The sequence below is a fragment of the Pseudophryne corroboree genome, chromosome 11 (genome assembly GCF_028390025.1).
Source record: "Pseudophryne corroboree isolate aPseCor3 chromosome 11, aPseCor3.hap2, whole genome shotgun sequence".
Taxonomy (NCBI): domain Eukaryota; kingdom Metazoa; phylum Chordata; class Amphibia; order Anura; family Myobatrachidae; genus Pseudophryne; species Pseudophryne corroboree.
In genome coordinates this window covers 342,096,301-342,109,260 of record NC_086454.1, presented here as the reverse complement: position 1 = coordinate 342,109,260, position 12,960 = coordinate 342,096,301, and the positions used below count along the sequence as shown (strand labels likewise).

At 51.4% G+C, this 12,960-nt stretch overlaps 1 protein-coding gene across 1 annotated transcript in view; it reads right to left on the bottom strand.

Annotated features, from left to right (window-relative positions):
- The window catches only part of LOC134968788 (cocaine esterase-like), a 196,756-nt gene that overhangs the window by 47,635 nt on the left and 136,161 nt on the right, over window positions 1-12,960 (bottom strand). The window lies entirely within an intron of this gene.

Sequence of the window (12,960 nt, the reverse complement as noted above, 5' to 3'; positions counted from 1 at the left end):
CGGACTGCCGAGTGCCGACACAGAGGTAGCTACAGCCGTGGACTACCGTACTGTACTGTGTCTGCTGCTAATATAGACTGGTTGATAAAGAGATGTAGTAGTACTATGTATGTATAAAGAAGAAAGAAAAAAAAACCACGGGTAGGTGGTATACAATTATGGACGGACTGCCGAGTGCCGACACAGAGGTAGCTACAGCCGTGGACTACCGTACTGGACTGTGTCTGCTGCTAATATAGACTGGTTGATAAAGAGATGTAGTAGTACTATGTATGTATAAAGAAGAAAGAAAAAAAAACCACGGGTAGGTGGTATACAATTATGGACGGACTGCCGAGTGCCGACACAGAGGTAGCTACAGCCGTGGACTACCGTACTGTACTGTGTCTGCTGCTAATATAGACTGGTTGATAAAGAGATGTAGTAGTACTATGTATGTATAAAGAAGAAAGAAAAAAAAACCACGGGTAGGTGGTATACAATTATGGACGGACTGCCGAGTGCCGACACAGAGGTAGCTACAGCCGTGGACTACCGTACTGAACTGTGTCTGCTGCTAATATAGACTGGTTGATAAAGAGATGTAGTAGTACTATGTATGTATAAAGAAGAAAGAAAAAAAAACCACGGGTAGGTGGTATACAATTATGGACGGACTGCCGAGTGCCGACACAGAGGTAGCTACAGCCGTGGACTACCGTACTGGACTGTGTCTGCTGCTAATATAGACTGGTTGATAAAGAGATGTAGTAGTACTATGTATGTATAAAGAAGAAAGAAAAAAAAACCACGGGTAGGTGGTATACAATTATGGACGGACTGCCGAGTGCCGACACAGAGGTAGCTACAGCCGTGGACTACCGTACTGGACTGTGTCTGCTGCTAATATAGACTGGTTGATAAAGAGATGTAGTAGTACTATGTATGTATAAAGAAGAAAGAAAAAAAAACCACGGGTAGGTGGTATACAATTATGGACGGACTGCCGAGTGCCGACACAGAGGTAGCTACAGCCGTGAACTACCGTACTGTGTCTGCTGCGACTGGATGATAAATAATGATATAAAAAATATATATATATATCACTACTGCAGCCGGACAGGTATATATTATATAATGACGGACCTGCTGGACACTGTCTGTCAGCAGAATGAGTTTTTTATAGAATAAAAAAAAAACACCACACAAGTCACACGACGAGTGTTTAACTTTTTTAGGCAATCACAATATAGTATACTACTAACTATACTGGTGGTCAGTGTGGTCAGGTCACTGGTCAGTCACACTGGCAGTGTCACTCCTGCAGCAAAAGTGTGCACTGTTTAATTTTAATAATAATGTACTCCTGGCTCCTGCTATAACCTATAACTGGCACTGCAGTGCTCCCCAGTCTCCCCCACAATTATAAGCTGTGTGAGCTGAGCACAGTCAGATATACATAGATGATGCAGCACACTGGGCTGAGCAGTGCACACAGATATGGTATGTGACTGAGTCACTGTGTATCGTCGTTTTTTTCTGGCAGAGAACGGATATATTAAATAAAACTGCACTGTCTGGTGGTCACTGTGGTCGACAGTCACTAGTAAACTAAACTCTGCACAGTCTCTACAGTTCTCCTAAGCTCCAGTAAATCAGGTCAAGACAATCTCTCTCTCTCTCTCTCAAAATCTAAATGGAGAGGACGCCAGCCACGTCCTCTCCCTATCAATCTCAATGCACGTGTGAAAATGGCGGCGACGCGCGGCTCCTTATATAGAATCCGAGTCTCGCGAGAATCCGACAGCGTCATGATGACGTTTGGGCGCGCTCAGGTTAACCGAGCAAGGCGGGAGGATCCGAGCCTGCTCGGACCCGTGGAAAAAAACATGCAGTTCGGGCGGGTTCGGATTCAGAGAAACCGAACCCGCTCATCTCTAGTGAAAAGCTGATACCACCTTCGGGAGAAACTGAGGGCGAGTCCTCAACTCTGCCCTACCCATATGGAAAATCAGATAGGGGCTTTTACAGGACAAAGCCGCCAATTCTGACACCCGTCTGGCTGAAGCCAGAGCCAACAACATAACCACTTTCCACGTGAGATATTTTAAATCCACAGTCTTAAGTGGCTCAAACCAATGTGATTTTAGAAATTCCAAGACCACATTGAGATCCCAAGGTGCCACTGGGGGCACAAAAGGAGGCTGAATATGCAGGACTCCCTTTACAAAAGTCTGAACTTCAGGCAGTGAAGCCAGTTCTTTCTGGAAGAAAATTGACAGGGCCGAGATCTGGACCTTAATGGGCCCCAATTTGAGGCCCAAAGTCACACCTGCTTGCAGGAAGTGTAAGAAACGACCCAGTTGAAATTCCTCCGTTGGGGCCTTCTTGGCCTCACACCAAGCAACATATTTTCGCCAAATGCGGTGATAATGCTTTGCGGTGACATCCTTCCTGGCTTTGATCAGGGTAGGGATGACTTCCTCCGGAATACCTTTTTCCTTTAAGATCCGGCGTTCAACCGCCATGCCGTCAAATGCAGCCGCGGTAAGTCTTGGAACAGACAGGGTCCCTGCTGCAGCAGGTCTTGTCTGAGCGGCAGAGGCCAAGGGTCCTCTGCAAGCATCTCTTGAAGTTCCGGGTACCAAGTTCTTCTTGGCCAATCCGGAGCCACGAGAATAGTTCTCCCTCCTCGCTTTCTTATTATTCTCAGAACCTTGGGTATGAGAGGCAGAGGAGGAAACACATAAACCGACTGGTACACCCACGGTGTCACTAGAGCGTCCACAGCGATCGCCTGAGGGGCCCTTGACCTGGCGCAATACCTTTTTAGCTTTTTATTTAGGCGGGACGCCATCATGTCCACCTGTGGTTTTTCCAAACGGTTGACCAGCATTCGGAAAACTTCTGGATTAAGTCCCCATTCCCCCGGGTGGAGGTCGTGCCTGCTGAGGAAGTCTGCTTCCCAGTTGTCCACTCCCGGAATGAATACTGCTGGCCAGTTCTGAAGCAGGGGTCTTGCTTGACTTAGGGCATTGTAAATGGCCCTTAGCTCCAGAATATTTATGTGAAGCGAAATCTCCTGATTTGACCACAGTCCTTGGAAATTTCTTCCCTGTGTGACTGCCCCCCAGCCCCGAAGGCTGGCGTCCGTGGTCACCAGGACCCAGTCCTGTATTCCGAATCTGCGGCCCTCTAGTAGATGAGCCTTCTGCAGCCACCACAGCAGCGACACCCTGGTTCTTGCCGATAGGGTTATCCGCTGTTTCATCTGGAGATGGGACCCGGACCATTTGTCCAACAGGTCACACTGGAAGGTCCTTGCGTGGAACCTTCCGAATGGAATTGCCTCGTACGAAGCTACCATCTTTCCCAGGACTCGTGTGCATTGATGTACCGACACCTGTCCTGGTTTTAGGATGTCTCTGACTAGATATGACAACTCCTCAGCTTTTTCCACTGGAAGAAACACTCTTTTCTGGTCTGTGTCCAGAATCATTCCCAGGAACAGAAGACGTGTCGTCGGGACCAGCTGTGACTTTGGAATATTGAGAATCCAGCCGTGCTGTTGTAGCACTTCCCGAGAAAGTGCTACCCCTACTATCAACTGTTCCTTGGACCACGCCTTTATCAGGAGATCGTCCAAGTACGGGATAATTGAAACTCCTTTCTTGCGAAGGAGTATCATCATTTCGGCCATTACCTTGGTAAAGACCCTCGGTGCCGTGGACAACCCAAGCGGCAGCGTCTGGAACTGATAGTGACAGTCCTGTACCACAAATCTGAGGTACTCCTGGTGAGGAGGGTAAATGGGGACATGTAGGTACGCATCCTTGATGTCCATGGAGACCATGTAATCCCCCTCCTCCAGGCTCGCAATAACCGCCCTGAGCGATTCCATCTTGAACTTGAACCTTTTGATATAAGTGTTCAAGGATTTTAAATTTAAGATGGGTCTCACCGAACCGTCCGGTTTCGGTACCACAAACATTGTGAAATAGTAACCCTTTCCTTGCTGAAGGAGGGGTACCTTGACAATCACTTGCTGTGAATACAGTTTTTGAATAGCCACCAACACTGCCTCCCTGGCAGAGGGAGTTGCTGGTAAGGCAGATTTTAGGAAACGGCGGGGGGGAGACGTCTCGAATTCCAGCCTGTACCCCTGAAGTACTACTTGAAGGACCCAGGGATCCACCTGTGAGAGAGCCCACTGTGTGCTGAAATTTTTGAGACGGGCCCCCACCGTACCCGGGTCCGCCTGAGCAGCCCCAGCATCATGCTGTGGACTTACCGTACGCAGGGGAGGACTTCTGCTCTTGGGAACTAGCTGTGTGTTGCAGCTTTTTTCCTCTACCTTTGCCTCTCGGCAGAAAGGATGAGCCTCTAGCCCTCTTGCTTTTCTGGGGCCAAAAGGACTGTACCTGATAATACGGTGCTTTCTTTTGCTGTGGGGCAGCCTGTGGCAAAAAGGTCGATTTCCCAGCAGTAGCTGTGGACACGAGGTCCGAAAGACCATCCCCAAACAGTTCCACCCCCTTATAGGGCAAAACCTCCATGTGCCGCTTTGAGTCGGCATCGCCAGCCCATTGCCGAGTCCATAACCCCCTTCTGGCGGCAATGGACATAGCGCTTATTCTTGATGCCAGCCGGCAAATATCCCTCTGTGCATCACGCATGTATAAGACTGCGTCTTTTATATGCTCAAGCATCAGCAAAATATTGTCCCTATCCATGGTATCGATATTATCCGACAGGGAATCTGACCACGCAGCAGCAGCACTGCACATCCAAGCTGATGCAATAGCTGGTCGCAATATAATGCCCGTGTGTGTGTAAATAGCTTTTAGGGTAGCTTCCTGCTTTCTATCAGCAGGTTCCTTCAGGGTGGCCGGAGACGGTAGTGCCACCTTCTTTGATAAGCGTGTCAGCGCCTTATCTACCCTAGGGGGTGTTTCCCAACGTGACCTATCCTCTAACGGGAAAGGGTACGTTGCCAATAATCGTTTTGAAATTATCAATTTCTTATCGGGGGAAGTCCACGCTTCCTCACACACCTCATTTAATTCCTCAGATGCAGGAAAAACTACAGGTAGTTTTTTCTCATCAAACATAATACCCTTTTTTGTGATACCTGGGGTATTATCAGAAATGTGTAAAACATTTTTCATTGCCTCAATCATGTAACGGGTGGACCTATTGGAGGGTACACTAGTCTCATCATCGTCGACACTGGAGTCGGTATCCGTGTCGACGTCTGTATCTGTCACCTGAGGTAGAGGGCGTTTTAAAGCCCCTGATGACATTTGAGATGCTGGAACAAGTACAAGCTTTCTAGCCGGCTGTCCTATGTCGTTAAACCTTTTGTGTAAGGAGTTGACACTTTCACGCAATTTCTTCCATAAGTCCATCCACACAGGTGTCGACCCCGCAGGGGGTGACATCACATTCACAGGCATTTGCTCCGCCTCCACATCATAAGCCTCCTCATACATGTCGACACAGCAGTACCGACACACAGCAGACACACAGGGAATGCTCTTACAGAGGACAGGACCCCACAAAGCCCTTTGGGGAGACAGAGGGAGAGTATGCCAGCACACACCAGAGTGCTATATATCAGTGGCGTCACAAGGGGGGTGCGGCCCGCTCCCGGGTGTCACCCGCCGAGGGGTGACACCAAAATGCCGGCTCCTGCAGAGTGACAGAAGCCGAGTGCTGCACTGTTATATTATGTGCAGCACTCGGCTCCTGTCACTGTGTAGGAGCCAGCACTGCAGGGACAGCACCTCCCGAGAGTCAGCCCTCACCTCCCACACCCCCCCCAGTGAAAAAAAAAACGGGTGTCGGGACGCGAAGCCCCGCCCCTCCGCAAAGCCCCGCCCCTTTGCGTACCTGCAATGGTGTAAAAATAGGTTCCACCCGCGAAGCCACGCCCCTCTATTTAAGCCCCACCCATTCCCGCGAAGCCCCACCTCTTTTCTCCTCGCTGCCGCACCGGGTGTCACAGAGGTGAGTGACGCCTCTGCTATATATCACAGGGATATCACCTATAGAAGTGTGTTTTCCCTTTATAGCTGCATAAAATAGTTATACTGCGCCTAATTTGTGCCCCCCCTCTCTTTTTTACCCTTTTCTGTAGTGCAGGACTGCAGGGGAGAGCCAGGGAGCTTCCTTCCAGCGGAGCTGTGAGGGAAAAATGGCGCCAGTGTGCTGAGGGAGATTGCCCCGCCCCTTTTTCGGCGGGCTTTCTCCCACTAATGTAAAAGTTCTGGCAGGGGTTAATAAGCACCTATATAGCCCCTGGGGCTATATATGGTGCCAGTTTGCCAGCCAAGGTGTTAGTATTGCTGCTCAGGGCGCCCCCCCCCCCTCCCAGCGCCCTGCACCTATCAGTGACCGCAGTGTGTGGTGTGCATGAGGAGCAATGGCGCACAGCTGCAGTGCTGTGCGCTACCTTGGAGAAGACAGAAGTCTTCAGCCGCCGATTTTCTGGACCACCTTCTTGCTTCTGGCTCTGTAAGGGGGACGGCGGCGCGGCTCCGGGAACGGACGACGAGGTTGGGTCCTGTGTTCGATCCCTCTGGAGCTAATGGTGTCCAGTAGCCTAAGAAGCCCAAGCTACCACCACTTAGGTAGGTTCGCTTCTTCTCCCCTTAGTCCCTCGATGCAGTGAGCCTGTTGCCAGCAGGTCTCACTGAAAATAAAAAACCTAAACTATACTTTCTTTCTAGGAGCTCAGGAGAGCCCCTAGTGTGCATCCAGCTCGGCCGGGCACAGAAATCTAACTGAGGCCTGGAGGAGGGTCATAGGGGGAGGAGCCAGTGCACACCAGGTAGTCCTAAATCTTTCTTAGAGTGCCCAGTCTCTGTTTCTTAGAGGGAGCCGCAGCAGCGCTGTGTAATTGGTAGAAGCGCTGCTGCTGCTGGCTCTCTCGCATCCCAGCGGCGGAGGGCGGCCTATGGTAAAGGAGAGAGCCAGCAGCAGCAGCGCTTCTACCATTTACACAGCGCTGCTGCGGCTCCCTCCTCCACCCCCTCCTCCTTCTTCTCCCCTGCCAGAAGGCTGCCAGAAGCTGCACGAGGAGCCTGAGCCAGTGGAAACGGTAAGTATATCTATCTATCTAGTCTGCCATATTGTGTAAAAAAGGGGGACGCTGTTTGCCATAATGTGTAAAAAATGGGATGCTGTCTGCCGTAATGTGTAATAAATGGAACGCTGTCTGCCGTAATGTGCAAAAAATGGGACGCTGTCTGCCGTAATGTGTAATAAATGGGATGCTGTCTGCCGTAATGTGCAAAAAATGGGACGCCGTCTGCCGTAATGTGCAATAACTGGGGAATCTGCCTGCCGTAATGTGCAATAAATGGGATGTGGTCTGCCGTAATGTGTAACAAGGGCACGCTGTCTGCCGTTATGTGTAAAAAGTGTACGCTGTCTGCCGCTATGTGTAACAAGGGCACGCAGTCTGCCGTTATGTGTAAAAAGGGCACGCTGTCTGCCGCTATGTGTAACAAGGGCACGCGGTCTGCCGTTATGTGTAAAAAGGGCACGCTGTCTGCTGCTATGTGTAAAAAAGCACGCTGTCTGCCGCTATGTGTAAAAAGGGCATGCTGTCTGCCGCTATGTGTAACAAGGGCACGCGGTCTGCCGTTATGTGTAAAAAGGGCACGCTGTCTGCTGCTATGTGTAAAAAAGGGCACGCTGTCTGCCGCTATGTGTAAAAAGGGCATGCTGTCTGCCGCTATGTGTAAAAAGGGCATGCTGTCTGCCGCTATGTGTAAAAAGGGCACGCTGTCTGCCGCTATGTGTAAAAAGGGCATGCTGTCTGCCGCTATGTGTTAAAAAGCACGCTGTCTGCCGCTATGTGTAAAAAGGGCATGCTGTCTGCCGCTATGTGTAAAAAGGGCATGCTGTCTGCCGCTATGTGTAAAAAGGGCATGCTGTCTGCCGTTATGTGTAAAAAGGGCATGCTGTCTGCCGCTATGTGTAAAAAGTGCACGCTGTCTGCTGTAATGTGTAAAAATAGAAATCTGTCCGCTGTAAGGTGTAAAAGGGTCTCTACCTGGTGTAGTGGTGCTACTGTGCGGCGTAATTTGAATAATGGAGACTACTGTGCACCGTTTTATGAATTGGTATTATTTTGTGGCCACACCCCTTTCCCACGAAGCCACGCCACTATGTATTTTTGCGCGCGCCTACGCCGCGCACTGCCCCTGTTTTGCATGCAGGGGTGGGGCTCCGATGCCGTTTCTTACACACAGTGCTAAAATGTCTAGTTACGGCACTGTTGCTAGGTATCCACTAACCTGAGCAGGCCCCCCTCACCAGATCCTCTCCAGGGGTGAGGGGGTGGACTTGGATGCAGGGTCGGATTGGCCATTGCATCAACCGGGAGTTTCCCCGGTGGGCCGGCCGGTGTGAGGGGCCGCCTTTCCTACCCCCCGCGTCACCTGTGAACTGTTTCATGAAATAACAGCGCGCTGTGCTGCGGGCAGCGGTAACTATGGGGAGAGCTCCACATCATCTGTTGTGCCTTGCTGTGGCCACTGGACGCTAGCAGGAGAGCCGGCCCCGCCCCCCCCCCCCTTACACGTCGTCAGCTGCTCTTCCCTCTCGCATTCAGCCTCCCGCTAGGAGGGTAGGCAAGTCTGAGCCTCCCGCAAGTCCAGAAATGCCGGAGGGCAGGGTGTGCAAAGGAGATGTCACACTGCCTTAAGAGTCCTGCAGGGCAGTCTGAGCAGAGGCTCTTAACTTGTCGGCATTAGTGTGTGACAAGACCTTCAGATAGAGACATGGTCGGAGTGTGCACTGTTTGAGGCACGAAGGGGGGGGGGGGGGGGCAGGGAGGTGCTATGTTGGAGAGGTGCTCTCCCTGCTCAGCAACGATCAGCTGCTGCAGAACAGCAGTGTGGAGGCCCTTCAGTGCCAATTTCCCAGGCAAGATCTCCTCCTTTCCCCAGGATTTTTTTTTTTGCCTGGTTACAGCAGCACCATCCTGAAGCGAAGGCTCGGCCACTTCTGAGGCTCCGCCCCTCACATGGCCCGCAATTTTCAATTCCTCCCATCCATCGCCAGCTATGAGGATCCAGCACAGAGCTCCTGCAGGTAAAAGCTCAGGGTAGATGCTAGAATCAAGTGGGCTAAGGGACCTTTTCCGTAAGGAGGAGGAGTTATGACGCAAGGGGGAGGAGCTAGGCCAGCGGGATAGTTCCTCTACTATCCACGCCACCAACTATTACCTTTAGTAATTAGGTGGAGAGCGAAGCGAGCCACCGTGCCCGAAGCGTGGCGAGCGAAGCAAGCCCGCGAGGGTACTTTTCGGGTACCCTGTTCGCCCATAGCTCCTCCCCCTGGTGACGTAGCTCCTCCCCTCAATACGTCACAAGGTCCCTTCAGCCCCTCCGATATAGAACCAACCAAAAGCTCAGTGCACTCATTATTTTCAAACTTAGTCACCAATGGGGGTCATTCCGAGTTGATCATAGCTGTGCTAAATTTAGCACAGCTACGATCATGTTCCCAGACATGCAGGGGGACGCCCAGCACAGGGCTAGTCCACCCCGCATGTCTGTCCCCCCCCCTCCCAAGTACAAAAGCATCGCACAGTGGCGATGCTTTTGTACTTGTGGAGTAACTCCCAAGTGGCTGGCCGGGAGTTGCTTGTCGCTGCCCCTGGACGCAGCGGCTGCGTGTAATGTCACGCAGCCACTGCAGCCCACCCCCCGCCCAGTCCGGCCACGCCTGCGTTGGCCGGACTGCGCCCCCAAAACAGCGGACTAACGCTGTTGTGCCACCCCCTCCCGCCCATCGACCGCCTCTGCCTGTCAATCAGGCAGAGGCGATTGCCAGGAAATGAATGCCTTCAGCATATCAAAGTTTGCTGTCCATCAGCCAGTCAAGAGCCTGCGGCACCGGCGCAATTCCGATCCGATCGCTGCGCTGCAAACTGCAGCAAGCGAGCGGGTCGGAATGACTCCCAATATGATAAGTCTAGAAAGCATCATCTTATTGTCAGTGTATGGGTCCAGTATATGTCCATTAAAGTTACATTATGTGTTAGGCAGGGCCAGAATGGCCGTTAGTTTTGCTGGGGGGGAAGCCCCGGTGGATATTTAAATTCAATAAATTTTAATTAGGGAGATATTGCTGAGGTAGGTAAGCAGCTACATGCAAGGAGCACAGGGATTAAACACAGTTTGGCAGATTCTGGGGTTATTGGTGTGCAGGGCCACCTCCCCGACGGCTGACCCAATGTAGTGCGGTGCACGCAGCGGCCACCACCCGCTATCAGGAGAACTGGCCCTGCCTGAATCCCACCCGGTGGTCAGCACCTTGCGTGCCGATCAATTCTTTCTTTCAACACCCCTCTTTCCCGCTCCCGGCCATTCTAAATGTGGTGTAGGCCACCAGCCAATCAGAGCTTGCGGACCAGCAGCAGCGGCTCTTGATTGGCTTTGATAAGCAAGCTTTGATAAGCTGACAGCCAGCGCCATGTTTCAAATGGCCACCCCCACAGGAGGGCATCAGTGAGGAGGACAAGTAGCAGCAGCAAACCAGCAGCAGCGGTGGCGGCGATGAGCACTACTGGGGGATTATCTGTATCTGGCACCTCTGGGTTTTTTTTGTATATGGCACTACTGGGGGCATAGTTAATGTGAATTTCGGCTCATACTGTGTGGCGTAAAGTGAATTTGGCTCATACTGTGTGGCGTAAAGTGAATTTCGGCTCATACTGTGTGGTGTAAAGTGAATTTGGCTCATACTGTGTGGCTTAATGTGAATTTGGCTCATACTGTGTGGCATAATGTGAATTTGGATCATACTGTGTGGGTTAATGTGAATTTCGGCTCATACTGTGTGGGGTAATGTGAATTTCGGCTCATACTGTGTGGCGTAAAGTGAATTTGGCTCATACTGTGTGGGTTAATGTGAATTTTGGCTCATACTGTGTGGCATAATGTGAATTTGGATCATACGGTGTGGGTTAATGTGAATTTCGGCTCATACTGTGTGGCATAATGTGAATTTGGATCATACTGTGTGGGTTAATGTGAATTTCCGTTCATACTGTGTGGCATAATGTGAATTTGGATCATACTGTGTGGGTTAATGTGAATTTCGGCTCATACTGTGTGGGGTAATGTGAATTTCGGCTCTTACTGTGTGGCGTAAAGTGAATTTGGCTCATACTGTGTGGGTTAATGTGAATTTCGGCTCATACTGTGTGGCATAATGTGAATTTGGATCATACTGTGTGGGTTAATGTGAATTTCGGCTCATACTGTGTGGCATAATGTGAATTTGGATCATACTGTGTGGGGTAATGTGAATTTCGGCTCATACTGTGTGGCGTAATGTGAATTTGTCTCATACTGTGAGGGTTAATGTGAATTTCAGCTCATACTGTGTGGGGTTATGTGAATTTCATGTTATGTTGTGTGGGGTAATGTGAATTTTGGCTCATGCTGTGTGGCGTAATCTGAATTTGACTCATACTGTGTGGCGTAATGTGAATTTGGGCTCATACTGAGCATTTACAGAGCAGTGCCAGTCTGGAGGCACATGGAAACAAAAGTTTCAATTATAAGTACATCCAAGGCACAGTAACGGTGCTGCCCACAGGAACCTTTTGCGATGGCACTGCTCCCACCCCATATTTATGGCCTTATGTACTGATCCCGCCTACTTTGGTGATGGCTCCGCCTAACATTGATTTGGTGTCGCCCACATGGGGCCACTTCTAGAAATTTTTCCAGGGCCACTTTTAGTTCCCAATCCGCCCCTGCTTGGATGGGATGTGTGTGTGTGTGTGTGTGTGTGTGTGTGGTGGTGGGGGGGGGAGGCAAAGCATTTTGTCATACCTGGGCCCACCGCTCGCTAGTTCCGCCACTGGTCCAGCGTACCTCTTTAAGCAAAAATCTACTTACCCAGCAGCCTGGGTCCAATGTATATGAAGAGGTAACTTCAGTCAGAAACAACCTTTGCGCAATACTGGCTGCAAAATTAAACTTCTTTTCACAGATGACGTGCCACCAATGGCAGCCTTCACCGCAGTTACTGAAACAGGTAAAATCTGCCACATATGTCAGTTTATCCAGCAGAAGCGATCCAGCTCCTGGTGCCAGTGTAGAAGCACGTTCCTCTGATATAGAGATAATTGAGTAAAAGTTTTACTCCTTATTTTCAGAGCTAGTTATACAGTACTAGGTGCTTCATCGCGCCCTATGGGCGCTCTTCACACCGTCGGAAGGGGCTACGCCCCTTTAACCCCTGCACGCCTTTCTGGGGTTCAATATATGGAGTATTCCCTGCATTCCTAGTTTTGTTAGTATTTGAATATTGCACAATGAAAGGGCGTCCGATGGTGAAGGGGGCGTAGTCCCTTGCAACAGGAAGGGGTTTGGGGAGTGGGGACCGCGGATGGGGGAGGGGGTATGAACTTGAAGGCGCTGTGGGTGGGGTAGGAGCAGGGGTGTCGCAGGTGGGGGATGGCAGCTGCAGGGCTGTTGCGGATGGAGGAGGGGTTCCGAAGGCGCTGCAGATGGGGAAGGGGTGGGTGCAGGTGTGCAGTGGATGGGGGAGGTGTCCAGGGGGCGCGGTGGGTGGGGGAGGGGTGGATGCGGGGGTAACGTGGGTGGGGGAGTGGTGGGTGCGGTGCTGTTGCGAATGGTGTAGGCGATGCGGATAGGGAAGGGCCTGCTGCGTGGGTGGGGTAGGGGATCCAAAGGTGCAGCGGGCGGGGGAGAGCCAGATGCGGGGTGTGGCGGATGGGGGAGGAGGTCCGGAGGTGATGTAGGTGGTGGAGGGGCGGGTGGCATAGGAGGTCTGGAGGCGCCGCGGGTGGGTACCGGGGAAGGGGGCCGGGGGGGCGTTGTGTGTGGGGGAGGGGCAGGTGGGGGAGGGGCAGATGCTGGGCTGGATGGGGGAGGGGTTCCAGAGGTACTGCGGGTGGGAAAGGGTGTGGCGGGTGGGTAGGAGGTG